We start from the raw sequence: 26,477 nt of genomic DNA on the forward strand, positions 1-26,477 counted from the left end.
CCTACCTTCAATCATTTTAAAAGTTTTGACCCCTTCCCCCACCCCTCTCTTATTCAGTAAATACAAATTATGCACTCCTAAATAGCCTTCAGACCACATAAGCAGCTGCCCAACACGGACTCCCCCCACCTCCTCTGCCGTGTGACTTCTCTCTTCAAGCAAACAGCTGTGAATATTCCAAAGCAATTCCCCTGTCTGCCTCCGATCGAGCAAACAGGAGCTGTGTTTGTTTTTTAGCTAAGCAGCTCAGGCGAGCTCGGAGTTCAGCCATTCTTCCGGTTTGTTGTGAGCAGGTATTCTGGGATACCTCCTAATACCCTGGAGGCCAATAACAGCGTTTTTGGTGGCCACACTTGATGACCAGCGCTGCAATCGTTACACCCCAAGCAGACCAGGTGTACAGCCAGCGCTGCAGCCAGAGAGTTGCAGCGCTGGATGTGCCTTGCAGGTATGGACAGTTACTAAGTTGCAGCGCTGTAAACCCACCACCAGCGCTGCAACTCTCCAGTGTAGCCAAGCCCAGAGATAGACAGAGAACAGCCCCATTTCGCAAAAAGGTGCAAAAGGATTTGTTTTCATTGTAATGTGGAATGAAAACAAAATTTGAAACCTCAAAAATTGTCATGATATGGAATTGTTGTCCTCCAGCCAGCTTGGTTTTTTTTTACTTTCTTGTTTTTTTTACAGGTTAGAGCAGGGGTAGGCAACCTATGGCATGGATGCCGAAGGCGGCACACGAGCTGATTTTTAGTGGCGCTCATGCTGCCCGGGTCCTGGCCACAGATCCAGGGGGCTCTGCATTTTAATTTAATTTTAAATGAAGCTTCTTAAACATTTTGAAACCTGATTTTCTTTACATACAACAATAGTTTAGTTATATATTATAGACTTATAGAAAGAGACCTTTTAAAAAACATTAAAATGTATGACCGGCACGCAAAACCTTAAATTAGAGTGAATACATGAAGACTCGGCACAGCACTTCTGAAAGGTTGTCAACCCCTGGGTTAGAGCGTGGTATATTGTATCAAACAAGAACAAGACCTAATGGAGCATAAGCATCACAGTGAGACTAACATAGACTAGAAAACAGAACGAACATGAAATATGAAAAAACACATTGGAAGTTGGTGTCATAGGTACCGTTTAAATAAAAAGTCTAATTCTGGTTTCACACTGGCTGGCGGAAGAGAGACTAACTGTATGTGTGCATGGAACAGGTTTCCTTTAAGAAATATTATGAAAACTTCAAATAGACCTAAGCAAATAGCCCCTAGGGAGATGTTTTGTCATTCTGTCAGCAATAAAATTAGGATTCGAGGGAAACAGGGCCTGACCTGATGTATGCTTTCTGCACAAAATAAAATGATCAGCATACTTGTCTGCTGGGGGATCATTTTCTCTTTCATGGACGAAGGGGGATTATGTAATTTGTACACCTGTGTAGTGGGATGAGGGATTAAAAAGATAAATGGTGAAAAGCTGCAAAGATAAGAATAAATAGATCTGAACTGGCTCAATTAGTTTTAATATTAAGGAGGATCACCACACTTTGAAAGGGACATGCTCATGGCTAGCAGGATCAAAAGGAGGCCTATTATCGTTGCTTCGGTTTGCAGGCATGCTCATGGAGTGATTGTGCATGTGTATATCATACCTACCCATACAGCAGTGTTTCTCAGCCGGTGGGTCATGACTCTCAGTAGGGTCATGAAAGACAACTGAGGATGTGTGTCATGAGGGGTTGAACTTCTTAGTAAAATCTAAGGCAAAGAAAATCTCACTCACCTACTCCCCACACATCCTTACCCTTTATGGGCAAGTATTCTCTATCTCACACACACACACACTATAGACCTCGCATTATCATTGGTACATTTTTACTCTTAATGTAAGAGATCTTTTAACTTTGAGGAAGGGGTCATCAACCAAAGAAGGTTGAGAAACACAGCTATCAGGTACTGACACATATAGCCATTCGCCTCGGCACAGCAAGATTCACCAAAATTCTTAATTTTTGCACCAAGTCAGCCCAGCAATACTTTTTTCAGCAGAAGCAGGTTGCATTTTTGAGGACTCAACCAGGAAAAATAAATATCACAGTTTTTATAGAGGGCTTTATTGCTGCTGTTTTTAGGGAAAACAAACATTACAATTATAATCCTTACAGTCACACTCTTTTTTTCACAAGAAAACAAAACCACAAAGGAAACAAAATAAGGGAGATGACAACCATTTGTTGGCATGTAATAGGTATGCATAGGATCTTTCCCTACCAAAGTTCATTTAAACGACAAGTGGTCATGGATGTTAGTAGAAAGTAATGGTAAACAAAACAAAAAACTGATAAGATTGCAATATTGTCAACCCTGAGTTTTCAAAAATCCTAAGTCAGACACCAAGAAATCATGAGACTGGCTGAAAAATCATAAGATCTTTAAAAAAAAATTATGCATTTTGTTCTGGTATTTTTTAAATCTGCCTTTTCATTTTTGAAAATGATTGTAAACTTAATCCAGTGGTGATTGTGTGTTACAGGTCCCTCTCTGGGCTTGATCCACAGAGGATATGAATTGTTATATAACAGGAAGTCTTGATTTGTTAGCTCAAACTATAGCCTCTCATGCTTTCAGCTCTGGACGTCTCCAGTTCAGTCCTGGTGTATTAGCCAAGATGGTGGCTATCATGCACATTTAGGTCACATTTTTAAGCATGTGGACTAGAAGCTTACCTTTTTAATAATGAAAGCTGAGCTTCTCACATAATCACGGGAGTCCAGGAGCTGGGGATTTCAGGAAAGCACAAAATAATGTAAGACTCACAAAAGAATCACCAGAGTTGGAAGCACAGAGATTCCTAAACAGAATCTGGGTGTTTTTTATAAGAGTTTTGGCCAAGTTAGATCTTAAAGACTGAGCTTTAAATTCTCATTATTCATGCACAGGCAAAAAAAGGTGACCAATATGGTCACCCTAATGGTTACAGTCAGAGATAGGCCAAATAAAGCACAAAATGCGCCATGAATATTCAGCCACATCTTAACAGGAAATGCTTCCTCTGTTTTTGCCCTGCCTTTGTGTTTGCTTTCATGTGGTGGAATGATCCAAGAAACAGAACTTTAAGCTCCCACACACATGGAAAGCATTTTTAAAATTAATTTCTATGAACTTTTGCACTAGAAATCTGATCATAATGGTTACACTCACCCAATCAGGCTACAGAAAAAATGCCATGTGACTTATGAGACTAAACAGAACTAAGCAACACAGATCACCATAGAGTTTTTGAATAGTAAGTAAATGAAATGAACAAAGAAAATGCACTGAGTAAGTTTAAATAAACAAATGAAAACATTTGACAAAATCATGTTCTGTTTGCAGATAAAGTTGTGTTGGCTAGACGATCACTTCAAAGGGCATGATTTTAAAATGGCATGTGCCAGATAGAGATGAGCCAATCAGGGGTAATTTCAGGTTTACAAGCATTTAGTGTTTTGTTTTGTTTGTTTGTGGGGGTTTCTTTGGGGGGGGATTTGGGGGAGTGAAGGGGAAGGGGTTTGGTTTTGAAATACCAAATATAAATATGGATCATAGAAGGCTGTTTCTAGTTCAAGGGAGAAGGTAAATATTTTCAGCATTAGACCATGTCATAAAGAGAGCTCAGTCAGCTGTCAGTGTCATAAATACAAAACCAGGAAATGTTTGGCTCTGAGTCCCAAAGCTGGAAGTGTATACATGGAAGTCCATCAAATGTCCATGTATATAATGCCGTGAATATATTCTAGGTAAGAACCTGGGTAGTTTCAGGCTATTCTCATCCTTGTGCCAACTTCTAACAATGAAAAAAAGAGAGATTTTCATCTACCTACCTGACAGTAATGCAAAGCGTGTTAGCACTTCTCATCAGTAAGGGGCACATTCACAGCCACCTAATAAGGATTGGAGGAAAGCAACCACATAAAGAAATTTCAAAATAACAAACTTACAAATTACATAACAAAATAGCAGCACCAGGTTCTCAGTTGCATAAATGGAATCACAGCAGAGAACCGTAACCTTTAATTTTGTTCATATTAAATCACAACTATTAATGTGTTATTTGGAAGGTATTTGCCCTTTGGATAGTTATATTTTTGTTCTGAGCTTCAAAAATATAAATTACAGTAATTTCAAGCCCAGGCTTACATTTTACTTCAGTGACGTAAATGAGCTTCAAACTTTCAAACACTACCTGTCCCTTACAGCAAGAGGTAGCAATTATATAAAACTCTTTTATTGTAAGGTGGTATTTTCTGCCCACTAAGTTTATGTGCCCCAGGTGGAGCAATATAAGCAAACTAGTTCTCATGTTTGTGTTAATAATGGAAACTGCATTTAGGAAGTTTGCAGGATAAAAACTATAAACTTTTCTTTTTATTGGTAGAGTGTCAAACCTTTCCAATCTGAAACAGAAGTATAGCTGTAGAAGGAGGAAAGAAAGTTTTCCAAGAAGCCAGCATTCACAGCCTCTGTCAAATGCATGAGCACTGGCAACAGGGGTGTAGTCTTTAATGAGAAATGCTGGAAAAATAAGGCTAGAAAAGAAGTTTATTCAAGTGACTCTGCATTTTTGGTGAATATTAGATACACAGAATCAAATTAATCTGTGGTGTAACAACTCCACTGAAGTCAACTGGAATTAAACTGATCTATAGTATATATGTGAGTATGTCCTCCCAGTATTCTATTGCTGTACAGCAAATATCTGTATTATTTGCTAACAAAGCTTGTGTTGCATGCTTGAGCATACTGAAAGTAACAGCTAGGAGTATTGTCAGCTAATGGAGTTAACTCCTTTAACTCGAGCAATAGAGGTATGTGGTATGTATTTGAAGGCCCTGGTTTTAAACTCTGATGGTTGTTCAAGCAGGGGGTCGACTCATTATGGTTGCATATGATATAATTCCTTTGTTTTTCAATGCCCTGTCTCCTCCAAAGATAATGACAATGTTAAAAGAGTTGTGCTAAGGTCCAAAGCCAAGCACAAAAAATCAGGAAACACCAATATTAAGGTTGCCTGGAAGCTGCTCTAAATTTGCTGAATCAACCAACAATAAGGGATGGAAATGCTCAGAAAGCCACCTGTGTCCCTTCCACTTTGCTGGGCTGAGAGCAGCTCAGACACATCGGAGACTCTGGCCCATACTGTATAAATATATGGATTGAATTTCTGTACAATGATACTACCTAGAGCTGTCCAGAGGAGGACAATTCCATCTCATAGAAACTTCTGAGGTTTTGAATTTTTTCTCTTGTTCTCTATTCAGAAGAAAGGTTTTCATCCCAGATCACTCTGAATTAAGTAAAACAGGGACTTGAACCTGTGGCTTACATGTCACAGGCTAGTGCCCTAAGAACCAGCCTATAAAGTGAGAGAGTTGCTTTCTCTTTCTCACCTGCTCCCTTCCCTCCTCTTCCATTATATGTGACCAGAGACCCCTGCAACCCAGAAAAGTGACAAAAACTTCATCAAACCCAGGATGTTTCAACAAACCAGTTCCGGTAATATCCTATCAGAATTGGCATCCATACAAATGAAGGTATTCTGTCCCCTGCAAGTTTGTGACATGTTTTTCTAGTAACAGCAGGAAACTTGAGCTTAGTCATATGGATTGATTTCAGAACACTGTCATCTAGAGAAGGTCCCATACTAAAACCTAGGTCCAAACACTCCTGAACTTGGGGGAGGTTTGGATTTGGATCTGCATCCAGATTTTGTGGCCTGGGTCCTTTTCTCCCATTAACGCTTACCTGCATCTTTTGCCAAGCCAAGACTGGAGGTTATCTTTAATGGGAATTGTATTATGGGCCGAATCCTAGTCCCACTAAAACCAGGCTTCAGTTGCACCAGGATTTGGCTCTGTATGCACTGCTACCACTTGATTTGAAAGCTCTCAAATACTATGGGAAAGGGTGAAATGTAAATATTACAAAATGTTTACACAGGTGTCAGGTGTGTGACGCAGGTGTGGTGTATGAATGGATCCTGGAGCATAAAGGCAAAATGTGCTTTCATCAGAATTACTGAACACATTAAAAAAAAAAAGAAGGATTTGGATTTAACTCCCCTCCTTTGTTTGATAAGTTGACTAAAGGGGAAATCTAACTTCAAAGGAATCACTTGCACAGCTGATGACATTTAGGAAGAAAAGGAAAAATGTTGCTTTTTTAAGAGACTTACAAATGTCATGTGTTCATGGGTGCAATTTTCCATGAAGAAAAAAAAACTCTCCCCCCCAGATACAACATATGGACCATGCAATGCAGGAGTTACTATGGTAACTAGCCTTTTAAAAATCACTACATATGTATATGCCAACCAAATGAATGTATTCATTTTGGCCTGAGGTCTATATTAATTTATAAGTCCCATCTTTCTAACATTTGTGTTTTTCTTTTTCTATAAAATATGCCTAATTGATGCTTTAGACACTGGCTGACTGTGCTGCCTTTTGGACTCGTACATACTTTGCAACTGAAAGATAAAAATATTGCAAGTGAAGGTCACTTGCACAAGGAGGGAAAGCTAACTTAACTAACTCAGAATAGAGGCATAAAGCATAAAAGTACAATTACAGAATCAATATGATTTAAGCTCCAAGGTAGGAATACATCTGAGGTGACATTTGGGTTCAATAAAATGTTATATATTAAAAAAATAGCAGCTTCCAAAGCTGAAGAAAGGATGCTGACCTAGAGAGATCTATCTTGAGAAACCCATTAATGCCTTTGTATACGAATGGGAAACAGCCCCATGATAATGTGCAATCACTTTGGTCAGACTCGAGCCCTGACTCCAAGAACCCTTGCAATGTAAACTACTGTTTCTGAAAAGATTTATACCTGGTTCTTCTCTCACGGATGCCAGTTTTAAAGTGTGATCCTGATCTCTGCCAGTACAGAAGTCTGATCCTGCTCCCATCAAATTCAATGGAAGTTTTACTCATGACTTCAAGGGAAGGAGGATTGCACTCTAAAAGAGAGGAAAAACGGACCTGTTACTTTTGTTTTGTTTTAATTCATGGTGACCTGAAAAGAGAAAAGACTTGTGGGTTTGTATTATTTTGTACTTCTTCGGGGATGAAGGATCCTGAAAAAATGATGTTTCTCATCCACCATTTTTTCTTCCAACCACTAGAAATAACAGGAGTTCCTTGTGGTTTTCTGGAGGACTCCTTGGAGGGTCACCAAAAGAGAGATCATGAGTCACAGGAAACTTCAGTTGAGAGGGGAAATTGGGGAGGGCGTTAATCTGACTGTTTAAAACACTTTGGTTTGTTTGGTTTTGGTAATGCCTACTTCACCCCAAACACGGAAACAAATTAGAGAGAAGCTCTCTCTCTGAAAAACTGAACTCCACAGCTAGTTCAGACCAGGGCTGAGAAAGCTTCCACTCCATTTCTCTAGTCCTCCTATGACCTCCTTCATCTTAAGAGTTAACTTTCATGCTTAACATACACATGCTCATGTAGCACTGAAAGGGGAACACTGGAACTGCACCATTTCCACTGCATTCAGGCCTCTCCACTGGCACAGCCATTTGTCCCATAGAAAACCTTCAGTAGGTATCTAGTGACATTATGAATGGCAACTGTTATGCACAGAGTTAGTGTGGGCAATAGGACCAGAGGAAATACCCAAATTGTCCATGAGATCTGTTGCTTTCAGGTAATTCATCACACAGTGAGTCTATTTCATGTCAAGCTCAGAAAAAAACATAACAAAATGCCAGAGAAAAGCAATACTGTGTAAGGCATCAAAGGTCAAGATGTGCCCAAACTTAGAACTGCTGAGAGCAAAGTTTGACAATGAGAGTAAAAGCTCTGACTTAACTTGTTATGGAACTCAATGGGAACTGGAACTGTTTGTCCCAATGTCACATGCTCCATATTTCACAGATTTTAAAGAATCATTTTCTGTTTCTGAAGTTCTATTCCTATATTACAAAACAAAACATTGACATTAACACCAGACAGTGCTAGTCTGTCGAGCATAAAGTATTTCCATTTGCATGCGTAGGGAAGAATGGATTCTTCGGTGGATGGGTTACTTTGAAACATTCTTGCTTTGAAAATTTTTGCCTGAAACGCCCTAGTTTACAACTTTAGCATTCTTACACTTGCCTTCAAGTTCACCTCTCTTCTTATTCACTTACAGAGAGCTTACCAGTACCTCAATACCTGCTGTACATTTCTACCCTTTTCCTGCAGTCACATGTTCCAGGAACACTGATATGATATTTTACATTCATTCTCCTGTTTAATTTTTCAATATTCCATCTTCTTGACCAGGAATTCCCTTGGTCAGGGTCAAGTAGAATTCCAGTCAAGGACTGTCCTATCTCTACAGTGCCCCCAAAAATGTGGGAAGGAGGCAGACTGTTGGCACACATGCCAGAGTAACAGGAAGTATTTTCCACTTTGTGGAGGGGGTAACTATGTGCCTGCACCCCTTACATCCAGGGAACTCCAAGAGACATTCTTCTCCCACTAGCCAGAATACCTCAGTGCTCCATTGAGAATGGTGAAAACTTCATACAGCTCTGTGCCCTGGGCAAGGTCAGTCTGCATGATCTAGTACTGTGATAGCTCAGAAAGCTATTCATGGAATTTCTTCTTTATTTCTAATCATTAATACTCAAAAGCACTTTCTAAAGTAAATAGTCTGAAAGGAAGGTTATAGATGGAGGGTAAACATCAGTAATTCAAGGTCTGTCCAGTCACAAGTAATGATCTTTATTAATTTATCATTATTCATTATAATAATATTATTGCACCTAGAGGCTCCAACCCTGATTAGGGTCCCATTTTTAAATGGATGACTAGACCAGGGAAGTTAATGGATAAAGTCAATGATAAATGAAGGTACGATACACAGCGGATCAGCCTTCTGAGAGGACCTGCACTGATTTTCAAATACATTTTTCAACTGAATTTTTTCATCTGTTTTCCCCAATTTCTCTCTGCCTATGGCTTCCGTTATTATCAGTGGGAGACGTGTTTGTGCACACTGGGGCAGAATTTAGTTACCTCTTTGCTCCAAAAAGCATCCCTGTTGTATAAAACAGGCCCCTTCCATTCCATTCCTGGCCAAAGAAATATGTTCACATTTGCCTTTTCAAAATATATCGTTTCAAATGTCAGCAGTGTGTCCTCAAGCATCCCTGAGATGATTTATGATCATTCCCCCTCCAAACTGTTATTTTCTTTCTCAGTGTAATGACAGTCTACAGTACATTCCTTGCAAAAGAAATTTAAACAAAGGCTAATAAATTTTTGTGTATGCTGTTTTCATCCGCCTCCTTTAACAAGCACCTGAAAAACATTCATTCTTTTATCTTTTCAGCTGGGGCAGAGTACTTGGTGAAATGATCTCTGACTCGTGAGAGAGAAAATCAAAATACTCCCCAAAACAGTTTTCCTCTTCAATAAAATTATTTTAAAATAATACACATTTACATTGCACTGTAAATCTACAGAACATGGATAAAAACACATTCCTAGCCCCCCAGGAACCTCTCTTCTCAATGGGAACCCAAAGCTCTCTGTTCCCAGCTGCTCTATGGCAGAACTGCTCATAAAGAAGAAGAATTAATTTTTCTCTCTTCTGGGCAAGGGATATATTTACTCTGTCAGTGGAATTAATTCATCTTTGTGCAGAGAGCCAGCACAAGGCCTAGGAACTATGTAAGTCTCACTTGAGCTAAGGGCCTGAATGGGTATATAGCCCCTGTACTGGCCCTCCATGGAGGAGTGAACTTCACCATTTGTGAGCAAATATGGTTGAATTAATCTTGTTCTAACTAAAAAAGATCACCTTCAAACAGCGGCTAAGTCTGGAAAATCTCCATCCAAAAGGCAGATGTTTCAAATGGGTAGGAGCAAATGAAAACAGAGGCTTAGAATGGAAACTGTTCTGCACCCTTAACTAATGCACTCCTACTATGTCCAGTTTATAAGAATTTGATAAAATATCGTCCATATGCCAAATACAGACCATGGCATTTTTGTTCACTCACAAAGTGGCCTGACAGCATTTCCTATCTATTTTTCATAAATCCTTTACATTGGCAATGAAGCCAATAGGTAAACAGTCAAAACCACTTGTCACTATTAGGACACACTTTGGCTTCACAGCCTCCTTCAGTTTTAATTCAAGTTTCCCAGGAGACTTAGATCCAGCACAATGAACTACAGTCCTGCTATTACTGCTGCAATGATAAGGGGAGGGAGAGAGGGGGGGCCAGCCTCCATTTCCATTACAACCACCTATTTCCAGGGGTGTATAATGGGGCTGTAAAAAATTATTTCAGCCTGCACATTGGCACACAAGATCTTTGCCCAGGAGCAAAAAAAATTTAATTTCCCTCATTAAAAAACAAGAATGTTTCTGTAATAAGGAATGCAAAACCCAGCACAGACATGTTCTGGATTAGGTGATGCTCAGTCAGCGAAGGATGAGGTTTAAAAGGGCTGCATCCAGTGTGGTGATCTTAGGCTCTTGTCTTACGCTTCTTTCTGGCTGGCAGTTCCCTTCTGGAGGGATTAGACTTTCCATAGTTTTGGGGTTTGCATCCCTGAGTCCAAACCTCATTCCCCCAACTGCAGCCATGTATTGGAAACTCTCTGAAGTTTTTTATGGCAGGAGGGAGTGGATCCAGCCCACAGAGACTCGGACTGTTTATTGCAACATCTTAGTTCACATTTGACTCTAAACGAAAAAGCTGGGACTCTCATGAATTCTGAGGCTGAATCCTGCTTTCAGTGACACCACCGGAATGCAAAGAGGAATAACATGGTCCTCTCAGCTCTCTGAAAGCACATGATCAACTGCATGATGCCTAGTTGAACCTGCCATGTCTTGCTGCTTTTATTGTTTCCATGTTTGCATAACATGCTTGGAAGCCCATATGCTCCTCCATCTTACTTACCTTTTTTAAAAAAAGTGGTAAATTAAAGGTACTCAACACATCTTTAAGCCTGCAATGAAGGAATCAGTTAAAAATGCAGTCGTGTTTTCACCTTAAAGCAAGAAAAAAACAGCAAGAAGAAGAATGGTCTAATGATTAGCTCACTAGCCTAGGTCTTGGGAGACCTTAACTCAATTCACTGCTCTGCAACAGACTTCCCATATGACCGTAGGCAAATCACTTATCCCCATTTTACAAATGGAAATTTGAGGCCCAGAGAGGCTTACAGCATTTCCCTACATCTCAGGGGTGTTGTGGGAATAAATACATTAAATGATTGTGGCATGCTCAGATATCATGGTGAAGGGGGCCCTATAAAGTATCTAAGATAGCTAGAGAAGGTGCTAAATGAGACAAGGCACTGTCTTCTGAACAGCAGAAGCAAGATTACTATGTAAACAGCAGCCAAATGTTTCAAACCTGCGTGCCTGAAGTTGGCTCCTGTATCCATAAGTGGAAGGCAGGAAATGGAGTATCTGTTCTGTATATTCACATCTCTCATGTACTGCTGTATCAGAACTTTCAAAAGTTGAAGGCTCACCCTGCATTAGTTGTGCAAAGAGGAGAGGGCACAAGGATCCTTCATCTCCATATGTCCCTATGCAGTCTGTACACCAACACACACTCTGTCCACTCAGGAATACATTTTCCTGATTCAGGAAAACATCCCTACTTAGAAATTTACTTCAATCCCATTGAAGTCAGTGGGACCAGGGGTTTTCTTGAATCTGTGTGCACAAGTCAAGTGCAAGAAGATTTCACTGTGTATTCTGTCAAAGGGAGTAAGTAGCAATAACTTCTGCAGTGTACTTTCCCCTAGTGCTGCCACAGTTCCTGGGCAAAGGCAATCCAGCAGCGTGCTGCCTCTGCCACAATCTAAAAATTGGCCCTTTTGTGGGATGAATTTCCTACCATCATTTCTGAGCTTTTTCCTTGGGTAATGTCTTTTGCCAAGGGATCACTTAGCATTCTAGATCTTGGGTGGGATTTGTAATGCTTTTAATTACACAGGCTATTTTTATTTTTAGAACTGTTCCAGCACTGAATAGTTTCTTATTATAACGAGGAGTCCTTGTGGCACCTTAGAGACTAGCTCATTTATTTGGGCATAAGCTTTCGTGGGCTATAACCCACTTCATCAGATGCATGGAGTGAAAAATACAGTAGGCAGGTATAAATATACAGCACATGAAAAGATGGGAGCTGCCTTACCAAGTGAGGGGGCTCAGTGCTAACAAGGCCAATTCAATCCATCCACATCCACCCCGATTGAATTGGCCTCATTAACACTGAGCCCCCCCCCCACTTGGTAAGACAACTCTCATCTTTTCATGTGCTATAATATATATACCTACTATTGTATTTTTAACTCCAAGCTTCTGACGAAGTGGGTTATAGCCCACGAAAGCTTATGCCCAAATAATTTTGTTAGTCTCTAAGGTGCCACAAGGACTCCTCATTGTTTTTGCTGATACAGATTAAAACAGCTAGCCCTCTGAAACCTCTCTTATTGCACTTATCCTAATGACACGGAGAATTGGAGTTTCTCAGAGCTAACTGCTAATGCAGATTCCTGTCACGAACACAGAGTGGGTGCCAACATGTGGCAGCAAATAATTAATCTTTAATATTATACAGCTGCTACTAAAATGAAGGAAAGCATCTGGAATGTTTGTGCATACCACTACCACTCCTTCTGTGAATGTATAACGTTGAAATGCAGTTTCCATTTACAGGCTGCTGTCGCCTTTTCAGTTGTTCCTAACTTTCACAATCAAATTTCTTTGAGCCTGGAATTTTCCAGGCACAGTCTCCTGAGAGACTTTCATCAAAAGCCATTCAGCTCTTTTCAAGTTCTGGACATTTAAAACCAACTGTACTTTTGCCACATGTTTCTATCAGAAATCCTGTGTATGCACCGCTCAATGGCTGTTCAAATGTTATGCATTTCTATAAACACCTCTACATTCATGTGCCAGATTGATATAGCTCCACTGGCAAATTTGCACCAGCTGAAGATCTGGTCCTTTTATTTCATGACTCCTCGTTCTTCCTTATACCAATTTCACTGTGAACCTTGAATTATGCATTTTATGAGCTACCACAACATGCTTATGTCACTAACTGTTTAAATTTGCCCACTCAGTTATGGAAAGTGTTATTAATAGTTTACATCCATCTCTGACATTCCATGATTTAATACACAGGCAACATAGTATTTGTTATTTTGCATTTTATTCATGAGATTTACAAGGCCTAATTAATTTGAAAGTTTTTTTTAAAAAGTAGCTCATAACCATGTCAGAGTTTAGTTCATACTATGATGCTATTAGTCATCCCCTGTCTCAGCGTGAGCTCACCCATTTGGTTGATTGCTTATGTAGGGATAGTTCTATGCTTGGTTTGTTATTTTAAACGGTGTTCTGTATGAATTGTGTATTTTTAAAAATCAATGGTTAAGTACCTAGAGCTTCAGAAGAGGAGTTTCTTTGTATTCGGTAAGTCTAAATATATGATACGTCCAATCAATGAACACCTGGTGTTTAGTTCCTCCCCAGCTCCCCCAGTTTTATTTTCTTGGTGCTTGTATTGTGTTAACTGTTTTTCAGATTTTATTTTATTGTAGGAGTTTGTGCTTGCATCTTAACGAACAGACAGAAAGTCACGCCTAATGGCATGAGGCTGTGTGCTAATGGTAAGGAAACTGAACACTAACACATGTATTCTATGCTTTGATCTCATTCATCTTGGGTCCCAATGAATCTTTGCTCCTCTTTCATGTGCAGATACAAGCCTCTTGAGATAATAGATGCAAAACCTGGCTGCAGAGCAGAAGTTCAGGCAGTAACCACTCAGCAGAAAGAGAGGAAGTTTACTAGTAAATGGGCTCCTGTTGCTGCCAATGGTTGCCTTATGGGAAAATATTTTGATGGCCATTAATGCACTAAAATTTGGCTACATTATATAAATTTGGATATTTTTATTTTCCTCTACTGACAGATTCAGAGTTGCCTGTAATAATTTCTGAATATTCTATATTGATCAGATTCTTGTGTTGTTAACTATATGCAGACGTTGTGTTAATTCACTAGCAACATTGTCAGGGAATGCACCCCAGGAAAAGGAGGTGGTAAATCCTTACATGCCCCTCTGAACAAACACTTTATGGACAATGTTGCAGCCATTTTCTGTGATGCACTGGCTGGGCTCTCTCCCCCACAGACAGGGCTGTTGCCTCATTTGGACTGTCTCCCCCACAGATGGGGCTTGCTAAACAGGTTTCTCCAGGACTGTCCCAGCCCTCAGAGGGGCAGAAAAGTTTAAAGACAGAGACACTCTCTTATTAACAGCATTATATGATAAGTGGGGAGGCCACTCCATCCAGTGTTAAACAGGGCTGTCCTCTTTTTCAGAGGTTAGTTCCCCATCTGGTACTGGGACCAAACCAGATGTGGTTTTGGCCAGTATTGGATGGGGGATACTGCTCTTCCCCCTCCAGGTCTTAAAAAAGGACCCCTCCCCGTGCAGAATGTCTAGTGTTCTGGCAATGTGTGAGTGGCCACCTTAATGTCCGGTTTCAGAGTAGCAGCCATGTTAGTCTGTATCCGCAAAAAGAACAGGAGTACTTGTGGCACCTTAGAGACTAACAAATTTATTTGAGCATAAGCTTTTTTTTTAGCCACTGAAAGCTTATGTTCCAATAAATTTGTTAGTCTTTAAGGTGTCACAAGTACTCCTGTTTTTTATGTCAGGGTTTCCTGCAATAACAGGGAACAGATCTCAATGACCCAGGAGATCCCTTCCAGTCCCATGTCCTTGGCTCCTATGAGGAAGGCAGATGGGACACTGAGGTAAAAACTGTTGGGGAACTCCAAAGGTTGGGGGGGATAAGATAGATAAGCACATAGACCATTGTATTGTTTTAAAAACCCTTTTCTCTCATTACGCTGTGTTCCTACTGCTAACATGAAACTATACTGTGCTTTAAGAAGGCCATTTGGAGTTAATGTATTCACCACTGGTCACAGAACCAGAGGGCAAGAACCGCAGATACTACAGCCAGTCGGACCTGCTGAGTAATCACCATTAGTATACAGGGCGCTGTAGCCCTGGACCTGGTCTGAGGGTGGCAGTATAGTGGGATTCTACCTCAGACTGATGACCAGAAATGTTTTCAGAGATGCAGGTAGCTCTAAACCATGACAACCACAATAAGAACCCCAACCTCACAGTTGCTTCTATTCGCCCCCTCTTATCATACAAGAGCAAGGGGACATTCAAGGACAGCGAAAGGCTGCACTTTTAAAAGGAAAGAATATTTTCACACAAGGCAAAATTCTCCAGTGGAACTCTGCCACAAGGCATCGTTGAGGCCAAGAACTTAATGGGGTTCAGAAAAAGCTAGGAGATTTAAATGGATGAGGAGAACCTTTGGAGTTACAATAGTGAGAATTTAAAAGTCAAACAAGTTCTGGAGGGGATACAACCCTTCATACTTTAGGATATAAACCAACCTCTCTAGCTACTGGGGGAACGGGGGAAAGAGAGAAGGAAACTCTCCTTACAGATAGATTACTCTATAAGTGCCTGCTGGAGCATTTCTTGCACCTTCCTCTGAAGCCTCTGGTACTAACCACAGAGACAACTCACTGAGTTATTACAGCAGGATAGCAATTCCAGTGTAACTAAGTACTTACTCGGGAAAAACTCCTTTTGAAGTCAATGACAGTTTTTCTGAACAAGGCTGGGAGAATCAGGTCCACATGGTTCCTGTTTCTAGCATACTGATTATATCCAAAGGTAAGTCCCACATACAGCCCCACACTCTATTCAGGGGTCTTGTCGCACCTGCAGGGCTGGGAACCATATGGAGTCCACAATTCCAATGTGTGACATGCAGGGGAGGATTGCCTAACTGCCAGGTCAGGTGGTAGCATTTGACACCTTCATGGGTGGCCCTTGAAGGCCGCTTTGTGGTTGTCACATGTTGCGATGAGTTTATTTTATCTGTGACAAGTTAAATCAACTGTATTGGCTTGTGCGCTCCACTTCTAATGCAATAAGGAGTTCTCAGTACAGAGAAAAGCTGCAGTTAGGTTATACAATATGTATGCTCCTCCTGCTGGCTGCATAGTATTTCCAACAGTGAATTTTTCCTCCCTGAGAAGACTGGGATGCTAATGAAAACAACATATGGCAGGCATCAGGACAGGGCTTCCCAGTGTCCATTTAAGAACACATACCTCTGGTTTGGATCCTAAAGTCAGTACAGTTGTGGCAAAAACAATTATTGGAGGAAAACAACATTTTGCTTAAGCAGCAAAGAAAACTTTACACGTGTGCAGTACACCAATAATTCACTGGCTGAGGCCTCCGCCAGTCTGGCTTCCAGCCTTTGCAAAATAAGAAACAGTCTACTGTAAGGGGAATAGGCAGTGGATTTTGGGATAGCTAGTCAGGAGGACTGAAGAGGAGTGTATCTCCCCTTCCTCTTTTAAAAACAGAGGAAGTGCTGCCCCAGCTCTCCCTGGCTCGCCTAAGTAGTACTCTCCCCACAGCTCCCCTCACCCATCCTGATTGGCTGGTGCAATCAGAATTCCTTTGTTTCAAATCTACTTTATCTGCATCACTAACAACAACTGGGACAAAACCGAATGCATCGTGGTTGCCACATGGATTGTGAGCTCACAGGGACAGAGATTCTCTCTCATTTGGTTGTGCAGTGGAGTGCTAACCCTCAGGTTCTCCAAGCACTAATATAATGCAAATTAACACCTACTACTGTCACAGAAGGATGAATTCTGAGCTCCACAAACTAAATGCCTGAGAAGAAAAGAAAGGAAAGAGGCAAAAACTACAGTCCAGATACAAGAATGCCTCAGTAACCAACCTTTGCACCTCAGGCCCATCTCTAAATGTAACCTGCTATTCCCATGTGTCAGTTCTGGGTAACTTCCGTCTGGATGATAGTTGCAGTAAGTAACATCCAGAGCTCAGGAGCCTCTGCATTCTGTTAGCAATATAATCAGCTTCACTTTGTGCAATCATGTACAGCAAGGCAAATAATAAGAGAAAATAGGCCACTGTCTCAGCTGGTACCAGCCCTTAGATCTTTTGTGGCTACGTAAGAATTAAAACCGAATACAATGCTAATGGGCTGCAGAAGCGCCTGTTATTCACTTCTGTTTATGTTTCCATAAAGTGCAAGTGAGTTGGAGGTTTTTTTGGCACCCAGTAAGCTATTGTATTCAAGAGTTAAAGAGACATAGAAACTGGATCGGACCATCTCAACTGTACCTGAAACTACTTGGCAGGAGCAAATACTTTTTATTTCTGGGACTGTCCCTGCCTTGTCAACATACTCTCAGATGGTTTGTTTTCTTTACCTTTTGGCAATTTACCACTATCTTTGCAAAGTCTGTGTCACTTGGTGATTATCGCTAGTACTGTTTGTTTTGTCAAACATCTCCAGCAGTATTTTTCTTACTCTTTGGGAGCTTTGTTATACATCACACTGTAACCAAAATAAACCTTTACTTCATTGTTAAAAAGTGGCACTGGGCACGGTGTATGGGCATGTTGAGGCATCGCTGTTTGGTTCTCTCATTCAGTAGCAGAAATCTCCTTAGGTTACACCATGTTATACCATGTAATTCAGATTCCACCACGTTATAACAACCCCATAAGCCTGATCCTCATCTCCTTTGATGGCTGTTTGGTTACTCAGGATTTATACTAGGGTAGTTGAGAGTCCAGCTTAGCCTCATAAATCTTGTCTACACCTGGGGGCATTTGCAAAAATTCTCTACTCTTCCTAAAACCAGCTCAGCCTCACTCATGCAATGTTGGGAGCCATGCTGCACAAGGGATGCTGGTGGAAGCAGAACCATGGGTGGCATTTTCCAAAGCACTCGAAATTGGTCTAACTTGCCTGCTAAGGCTGAAAGCTTTTGACAATCACGCCTCATATCATTTTGACCTTCTCTGACAATCTGTAGATGACAGGAGGCCTGATTCAACACTGCTTTACTGTGGTTTTACATCAGCGAAGCTCACTAGAAATCAGCGCATTACATGGGCATAAAACTGGAGTAACCTAGCAGTGAATCACTGCAGTGGTCTTTAAAATAGTGGAGGCAACCAGTTGCCTCACCATACTTGCAGCTCTCAAGGTTGTTAAAGCTGGTAAAGCTGAACTTGTGTTAGCAATGGTGGGAAAATTTTGCAACATGTCCGTAGCGTAGAAAAAGGCACCATTTTTCAAGGGCTCCCATGATTGGCTTAACTCTGGTCCCCACTGAAGTGAAGGGACTTTTCACCATTGACTTGAATGGAAGCAGAGTTAGAGAAACACTTCTGAGTGCTTTTGAAAATCCTACCCTTAATTACCAAATCCTTACACATTACCCAATCAGCACTTTTCAAACTTAGTGCAGGAACTGGAGCACTTTAAAGACAAGAGGTTTTGCTGTTGCAGGAACTTATAACTGCTGGTAGCTATGATCATAGGCTCAAAATGTATTGGATTTATTAACAAAATGGCTTCGGTTTCTGTGTGAACAGAGGAGGTGGAGAGCAATCAATTACATTCATCTATCGGATAGAAACAATAAGTACAATAAATCAGTTTACCAACTACACAGCTCTTGGTATTTCTCAGACATCATCCTTTATCAGTTAAATCACTTTTTTGACAATGGCACAGTCTCGGACAGAAATCTGGATGTATGTGTTTAATTGGCTCGTGACTAGTCGGAATGATTCATTCCTCTAGCTAAAATCTTCCATTCTTCCTTCTTTCTTCTGTTAACTCATTGCTTACTAGGCAAATATGTTGACCATAATGGAACCTGAGGTGTTTGAGCAATGCAGGGTGTGGTTTGGAGTAGAGAGGAACGTATCAAGGGTTAATTTAACCTGATCTTGGTAGCTAATAGTAATTCTGTAAACAAGTTCAAAGGCCCTTGCGCAGAAAATCGGTGATCTACAGAAAAGGTCATATCATAAAATATCTAATTGTTAATCTCCTGAGTTGAAGTCATTTATGTGAATTAACAGAAAGAGGAGACGATTCTGTCGTACTATTAATGGAAAAAATTCAAAAATTGTTCATTGGTATATTTGATAATGCCAAAAAATCCTTTAACTTCTATAGCCGCAACCACAAGCTTATTCTCTAAGGGCTGATCCAAAGCCCAGTGAAGTCCCTGGAAAGACTCCCATGACTTTCTTCTCACTTGCGTGTAAGTCAGGAAAACTGCATTGACATCCACAGAAATACACCAGCGTAAACTCGTGTGAAAGTCCCCAGAAGTACATTCACACCTCTTTAGTTTTGGCCACTTGACTTCAACTTATTCTCCAGCCTCACATCTTTCTGATGGGTTGTTCTCAAGTCTGTAAACTATTGTGTGGTTGCAGAGGACCCTTAACATCCCAGATGAAGAGCTCCATCGGTGTTACACAAGTCCCTTACTCAGTGAAAATAGTTACCTCATCACATCTCACATGGAATTTCAGGAAGCAGTAAACACACTAAAATTGACACCAAATTGTTTTTCCACTGCAGAATGTTCTTAAGGGAACAATGTCTATGATAATAAACAGGCAGTAGATCCTTCCATGTTGTAAAATTAATTTTAAATGGAAATTTAAGGAATCTATACAAGCTTCTCTTAGCCTCATATCCAAAATGTTGTGTGTGTCTTAAGAACATAGGTACGCCGGACTAGGTCAAACCAAAGGTCCATCTAGCCCAATATCCTGTCTTCTGACTTTGAATATCTCCATTTACTGAATATTTAGAGCCAGGGGAAAGTAGACTGAACAGGAGCATTCTATACTCTTCCCTCCACCTCACTGAATCTCTTCTACCCATAAGCTTTAGCTCTGTTTAGCTTTCTTTAACTGCTCTGGTATTTAGGTCTCTCTCTCTCTTTTCATAGGAAGCATATTCAAATGGCTTTAAAGGAACTTTCATTCTCTCTCTGCCTCATATGCTAATCCAAATCTCCTTTCATAATTAAAGTTTTACTCTGCAAATGTCTCTAACCTCTGTTTCAAACTGACAAAATCAAATCCAGCTCTTTTCAATAACCAATACTCCTCTCCGGTTGAATGGCAGGTTTAATTAACAGTAACATTTTATTTTAATTGCTAGATTACCACCAAGACAGAAGCCTCAAGGATTATTATGATGCACAGGGAAAATGTTGTCTAAAGAGCATGCTGGATAGCATGGTTTGTTTGTTTATTTTTACGCAAGAGATTAAAAAAAGAAATAGCTTTATCTGATATAATCAGGACTGCTGTTAATGCGGACGTTGAGCCCTCTGAACCCTACTGTATATTTCTCCACACGAGGGCATGATTCGACCCCCCTCCCAGTCCATTAGCCCTCACTATTCTGCATCAGTCACAGGATACATTGATATCAGCTACTCTATTCCTGTATCTGTAGTGCACTCCCATCAGTTGTTATTTTATTGATGTTGATGAGGTTGTGAAAAGAGGTAGAGATAAGAGTGCTTGTTTCAGCAACCAAACCTTAGCTGAAAACTATATCCTGGGTTATGTACCGCCTATGCTGGGAATGATTACCAAGCATATGATTTTACAAAATGGAGGAGTATGCTTATGCCAAGAATAGAGCAGTATTCAAACCTCTCTGAGTCTGTAGCAAATAAAAGAATAGCTTATCAGCGTAGACAGCAATTATATTAATTAAAAGAAATGCGGGCAGTTTCTTGGTACATGTGGACAAAGAATGCTGAGATAGCTCAAATTATGCCAGATTCCCATGACCTGTCTGTTTTTATTACCTTTTTTATGGTTGTTTCCACCCACAGACATGTTATGTCTGTGTAAGTTTGTCTGCTTTTGTATTGTCTGGTCTTGCAGCTTTGATGAGTTATAAAGTTGCATAATTGTATAGGATATCCTGTGAAATGTGCAGCATAAATGTAGCAAGTCATTTTGTATTTTTTGTTTGTTCCTTTATGAAAAAAATCAATAAAAATAATCACAAAAATGTATATTGATGAATTTGATCAAATCAGAATCTGTTATTAGCAGTTGAACTTAATTTCAAATACATTTCTAGTTACGCTAAAAATTAAAATTAATATCTCTGATGGCAAACTGTAAGCTGCATTATGAAAAACATCCTCTTAGCATTCCTAGCACTTCTCCCTGTTATGAAATTCCGGAGTTTCACAATACAACATTCAACACATTTTACAACTTAGGTCAGCCTGGTAAACAGTTATTGACCATTTAGGGGTGTCTGTGTCAATGCCCATTAGCATTTCAAAACCAATTTTTGCATAAGGGATAGAATGGCCATAATTTGCCCATGTCATGTATCCTAAAACTATATACTCTTTATTCCACCAAGGACTTTATTTTTGGTGAATCACTGCTGAGTTCAGCTCTGATCCTGCCAACAGACGTGTGCGTAACTCTGTGTGTGTGTGTGTGTGTGTGTGTGTGTGTGTGTGTGTGTGTGTGTGTGTGTGTGTGTGTGTGTGTGTGTGTGAGAGAGAGAGAGAGACACAGAGTGTGAGAGTGCAAGTGGGAGAGGGAGAGAGAGAGACACACCCCATTTTCAGGAGCGTTTTCTTGGCACTAATTTTAATAAGTTCTATTTAAATCATAAGTCATTAACTGAATGCTCTTCATTCCCTACCTGCCTTTCATTTACACTTTACTCTGATAAATTTAAAACCTATTTGGCCTATTAGGGCCCAGTCCTAACACCATTTCAATGTATTTCTCACACAAAAATGTATCAGAATCAATAGTCCTTGCATACCAGCCCTACTTTAAAAAGCAACAACGAGTCCTGTGGCACCTCATAGACTAACAGATGTATTGGAACATAAGATTTCGTGGGTGAATACCCACTTCGTCAGACTCACGCCCTATTTTAGTTCCTTCCCACATCCCCTCCTTTGTTATAATCTGTCCATGTGTTATGAGTCAGACCCACATTTTATGCAGAATTAATAGCAGACAATTGAATTACATGAAAACACATTACATGAGGGGTTCTGGTGACATCATAAACCCTAAGAGCAAAGATAGAGGAACTTGCCTATTGAGACCTTCCACAACCGCCAGGTCTTTAATAAAAAGAGCAATGATAGAAGACAAGATCACAGCCTGAGGTGGTATAGGTACTAGGCAACCCTTTCAAGGACTAATTACTGCATAGGTTGTATCTTGGCATAGAGGTTGTCATGAAGCCAAACTACTCATCGTATACACTGTTAACATGTCTAAGTGGTAGCCTCCATTTCATTCTGTTTATATAGCTTGGGAAACTGTTCATCATTTCCCTTCTTGAAAATTCTAGGAACATTTTCAACATGAGTTTGCTGGGTTTGGGATTTACTGCACAAGCTCTTTATCTAAACTTTGGCAATCCATGCATACAAGACACAGGGGAGGTTTATATTTGACATCCAAGGGTATATTTCCAAAGTGATGTATGGGATTTCAGCTCTGCCGCTCCGATTAAAACTCATATAAAACATGAGATGAAAATTTGGTGGAGATCACTGAAAATTGCAATCTTTGAAATGCTCCAAAGTTTGAAACTCAGCTTTTCATTTAGTGTTATGGTCCCTTATCCCAAAGCTCTATTAGCATGCTGCTGGTTTCATATTTAATATGCACAATATACTAAACTGTTAAATATTTTAAAGCATTCCTGTGTATGTCCTATAAATATGGACGATAGCCCTATAACCAAATTCCTCTCCCTTTGTCGCCTAATTTGATTATGGCTTCTCTATGTTTTAATGTGTTTTCAAGCAGGCCTTTGACATTTTTAATACCTGTGGAGGAAAAGGTTTTATCATCATCACTTTTGGAGCCTCATTCTTGTTCACCATTTCCCTTTTATTCATTAGCAGCATGAAGATTTGCCATACTGGATGGCAGCTGGCATGTTAGGTAAAGGGTCCAAGAGAATATGTTTGCTTAGATTTTTTTAACTATTTATTTAGGAAGTTTTAACAAGTTGACAAATCCTTGCCATGTAAGTATCAGAAACAAAACAATCATTACAACAGATAGCTTTTGTTTCAAAAGACATTGTACAGGAACATAGTCATCAGATCATTCTATTAAATAGGTTGTTACCATATGGGAGAGCGAGCATCATTACAACAATGTTGTTTCTATTGATTTTATTAAAGTGAGTGAAATCTGATCTAATCTATTTAACAGACCAGCTATGGCTATCAAATGTTAGCATTTAAAAAAATTAAACAGGTGGTGCTGGTGCTGGTTTTTTGAGTACAAGGTAACCAAATATCTAAGTATCTGGTTGTCTTCTGGCTACAAAATGGTGGGTTGATTATTCCAAACCACAACCTACCATGTTGTTTTTAACATTTCTCAATGGCTGGGTCTTTTTCTTTTTCCAGTGATAGGCTGCCAAAAGCCGAGCAGCTAAGAGATTAATAGCTATGGATTGCATCCCGATGCTCTCTAAGGACTCGATAGGTCTACCCTAAATGCATAAATTCTTCTCTTTCACCACAATTTCGCCAACGTTTATCTCCATTCAATCTATACATCGTTTTTAACCTGACTGATGTGCGGTACCATTGAAACGGTATCTTAGAGAAATTGAGAATATCTGTTTTTAAAAGAAGAGTTTCTCAAACAGTTAATCGGAATCCACTTTATCCTTTGCCCCTCTACAAATCTTTGTGCTACTATACTAAACAAAAGCCAGGTGTAAATAGCATGAATACTTACAATACACGTTCCAATCAAATCTGTGCATGGTAATAGGGTTGGCAAGCTATTTACCCTCACTTGGTTGGAACAAAAATCAGTCCCTTCCTAAACAGTGAGACTGGAGATCCTGTAAGAATGATATCTGATATAACTAATTACTTAAAAATTGTTTCCTTCCCAGCATCCTGTTATTTAGACATGGTGATGTACTGATGATTCCTTTCTGATGATGGCTGCAGAGAAGCATGTGGTTGGTGTCTTGTTCGGAGATTTTATTTTTCATTGTCTACCTTTTTCATTTAATTCCAGGAAAAACAATTACCTTCCTTTAGCATTTTTAATATCCTTTTTGCAAGACACTCATTTTCTCTATGTACCTCTTCTTGGAATTTTTCCAGATTTGACTGTCTTTGGGATTCATACAAATTCCTAATTGCAGGGATTTCCTTTTGTCTGTCAATCACCTTTAAAAACCTGGCTATCCTTTATTATTTCCTCTTTCATTCTCATTGTTTCATCTATAATAAGCAACATTAAATCCAGGGAGCAATTTTTTAAGTCCTGTTCCAATTGCTGTTTGAAAATCTTTCCAGCTGAAAGTTGGATTTTTCTGGAGCCTTCTTCCCTTAGAGAATTTTGTTCTCGCTAATGTCATAACAAGGTGACATGGTGCCAGTTCAGTCTAATTTTACTTGTTCGGGGTCAGGAGAGGGGGATTTTCTAAATGGCTGTAATGTTCATTTAACATTTCTTTCAGAGATTCTGTCCTAAGCAATTTAGTGGAAGCTGTATGAGGTTCCATTGTACTATTTCCCTCCTCCCAGGAAAATGAGAAGACTGTGGCTTAGTTCTCAGTCGGCAGTAAAAGAAAAGCTCATATATAGTTCCAAAAGTAGATTCATGGTTAGAAACAATATGCTAAGGTCCTTTTGAAATATGCATCACTGAGCTGCAGCAGCTTTTAGGGGATCTGTTTTTTCCTTCATCATCATCCTTTTAACTCCCATTAATATCTGTAGCAGCTCAGTGCATACATTGATAGAAGACCAGACTCCTTGCTGCATACCATTAAGAAGAGAAAAGAAGGGATGAATTACTCATTCTTCAAGTTAAGTTTGACCTGAGTTTCATTTACTTGACCTTAGGCAGCAGTACCAGTCTCATGATATCATAGGGCCAACAGAACATTAGAGGACAATGTACCAGGAGATTTCAGCCATTGGTGGCTGCATATCAGTGCAGCAACACCAGGGAAACCACTAACCACCACCAGTGTGGATGGTGTAAACCATTATAACCTGGAAATTTGCACCAGTGTGGTTTACCCTGGCTTGAAACTACTTTAGCGAAGTGTCAATCTACTACAGGTGGTTGGCCTTTTATCCATCTAAATGATATTTCGGTGAAAAATGGGTTATCAAAATGAAAATTTGGAGGAAATTTTTCATTTTCATTGATTTTTTTTTTGGATAAACTGGGCATGAAAAGTCTTTTGGTAAATGTTTTCAGCATTCGGTAAAACTGTTGGGTTTTAAACACCAAAATGTATTACAGAAAACTTTTTTAAAACCAATTTTTTTTTTACCCCAAACTGAAAAAAATCAAAAAATCGCTTTCAAAAGCTATTTTGTGTTTATGTTTTCATGGGAAATTCTGGAAAAAAAATGTCCATGAAAAATAATTGACATTTTCTGACCATCTCCACTGAGTATATTAGGCATTTACATTAGTACAGAAATACAAGTGATGGGCCACTGATTGCTGAAATTGGCCTAATCCCTAGTATCAGTAAGACCTTAGTACAAGAAGAGATATTAATTAATGTCATTTCCTTCAAGCATCATTTTACAGCATCAGAGTGAGGGGCTGGAATTTTTAAGAACAGGCTAAACTTAAAAAAAAACAAAAAAACAAAGCCCATGTCCTCTAATTTTGTGCACATGGTTTTATACACACACAGTTCTTTACACATTATATTTTACATGAATGAGTGAGAGAATCTGCATATGCAGTATTAGTGTGGGCAAATCTTCTCCAGATGCCATGTGTAGCATGATTGTAGAATCAAAGATCTTGAATGAAATATATATGGTGCCTTGTGGATATGAATGTATGTCTTATGATCTCTCATGGATAGCTTTGTTATTTATTCATATGCACACTTATGCTATAATTCTGTTTTTCAAAACTATTTCTTATGGTAATGATTGTTTAAAATTTTCAAAATATAAGAAATAATATAAGGCGAGAGAAAAGGTAGAAAACTAAGGAAGACAAAATAAAGAAAATCCTTCATCTCAGATACCTGGAAACTTAATATACACCACTGGCAACCATCTTCTTTGTGTTTCTGTAGTCATATTATTTGCTTTTTATATTGCAGTAGCACCTAGTGGCCTCAAACAAGACCCATAACGATAATCATTGTACAAACAGGTAGTAAGTTACAGTCCCTGCCCGAAACTAAAGCCCGGTCACATCCTGCCTCAGAGCGGGGGTATGGACTAGATGGCCACTTGAGGTCCTTTTCAGCCCTACGTGTCTACATGCTTAAGGGGACTACTCGGAGTGTGTAAAGTTAATTGCCAGGATGTGTAAAGTTAAGCCTATTCATAACTCTTTGCAAGAGCAGGACCTTGACGAAAAGATGCAGCAGGTGGGTGACACAAATATCAAGCTGAGTAGAGGAGAACAGAATGTCGTGTTTTAGTATAGAC

The sequence above is a fragment of the Gopherus flavomarginatus genome, chromosome 7 (assembly GCF_025201925.1).
Source record: "Gopherus flavomarginatus isolate rGopFla2 chromosome 7, rGopFla2.mat.asm, whole genome shotgun sequence".
NCBI lineage: Eukaryota > Metazoa > Chordata > Testudines > Testudinidae > Gopherus > Gopherus flavomarginatus.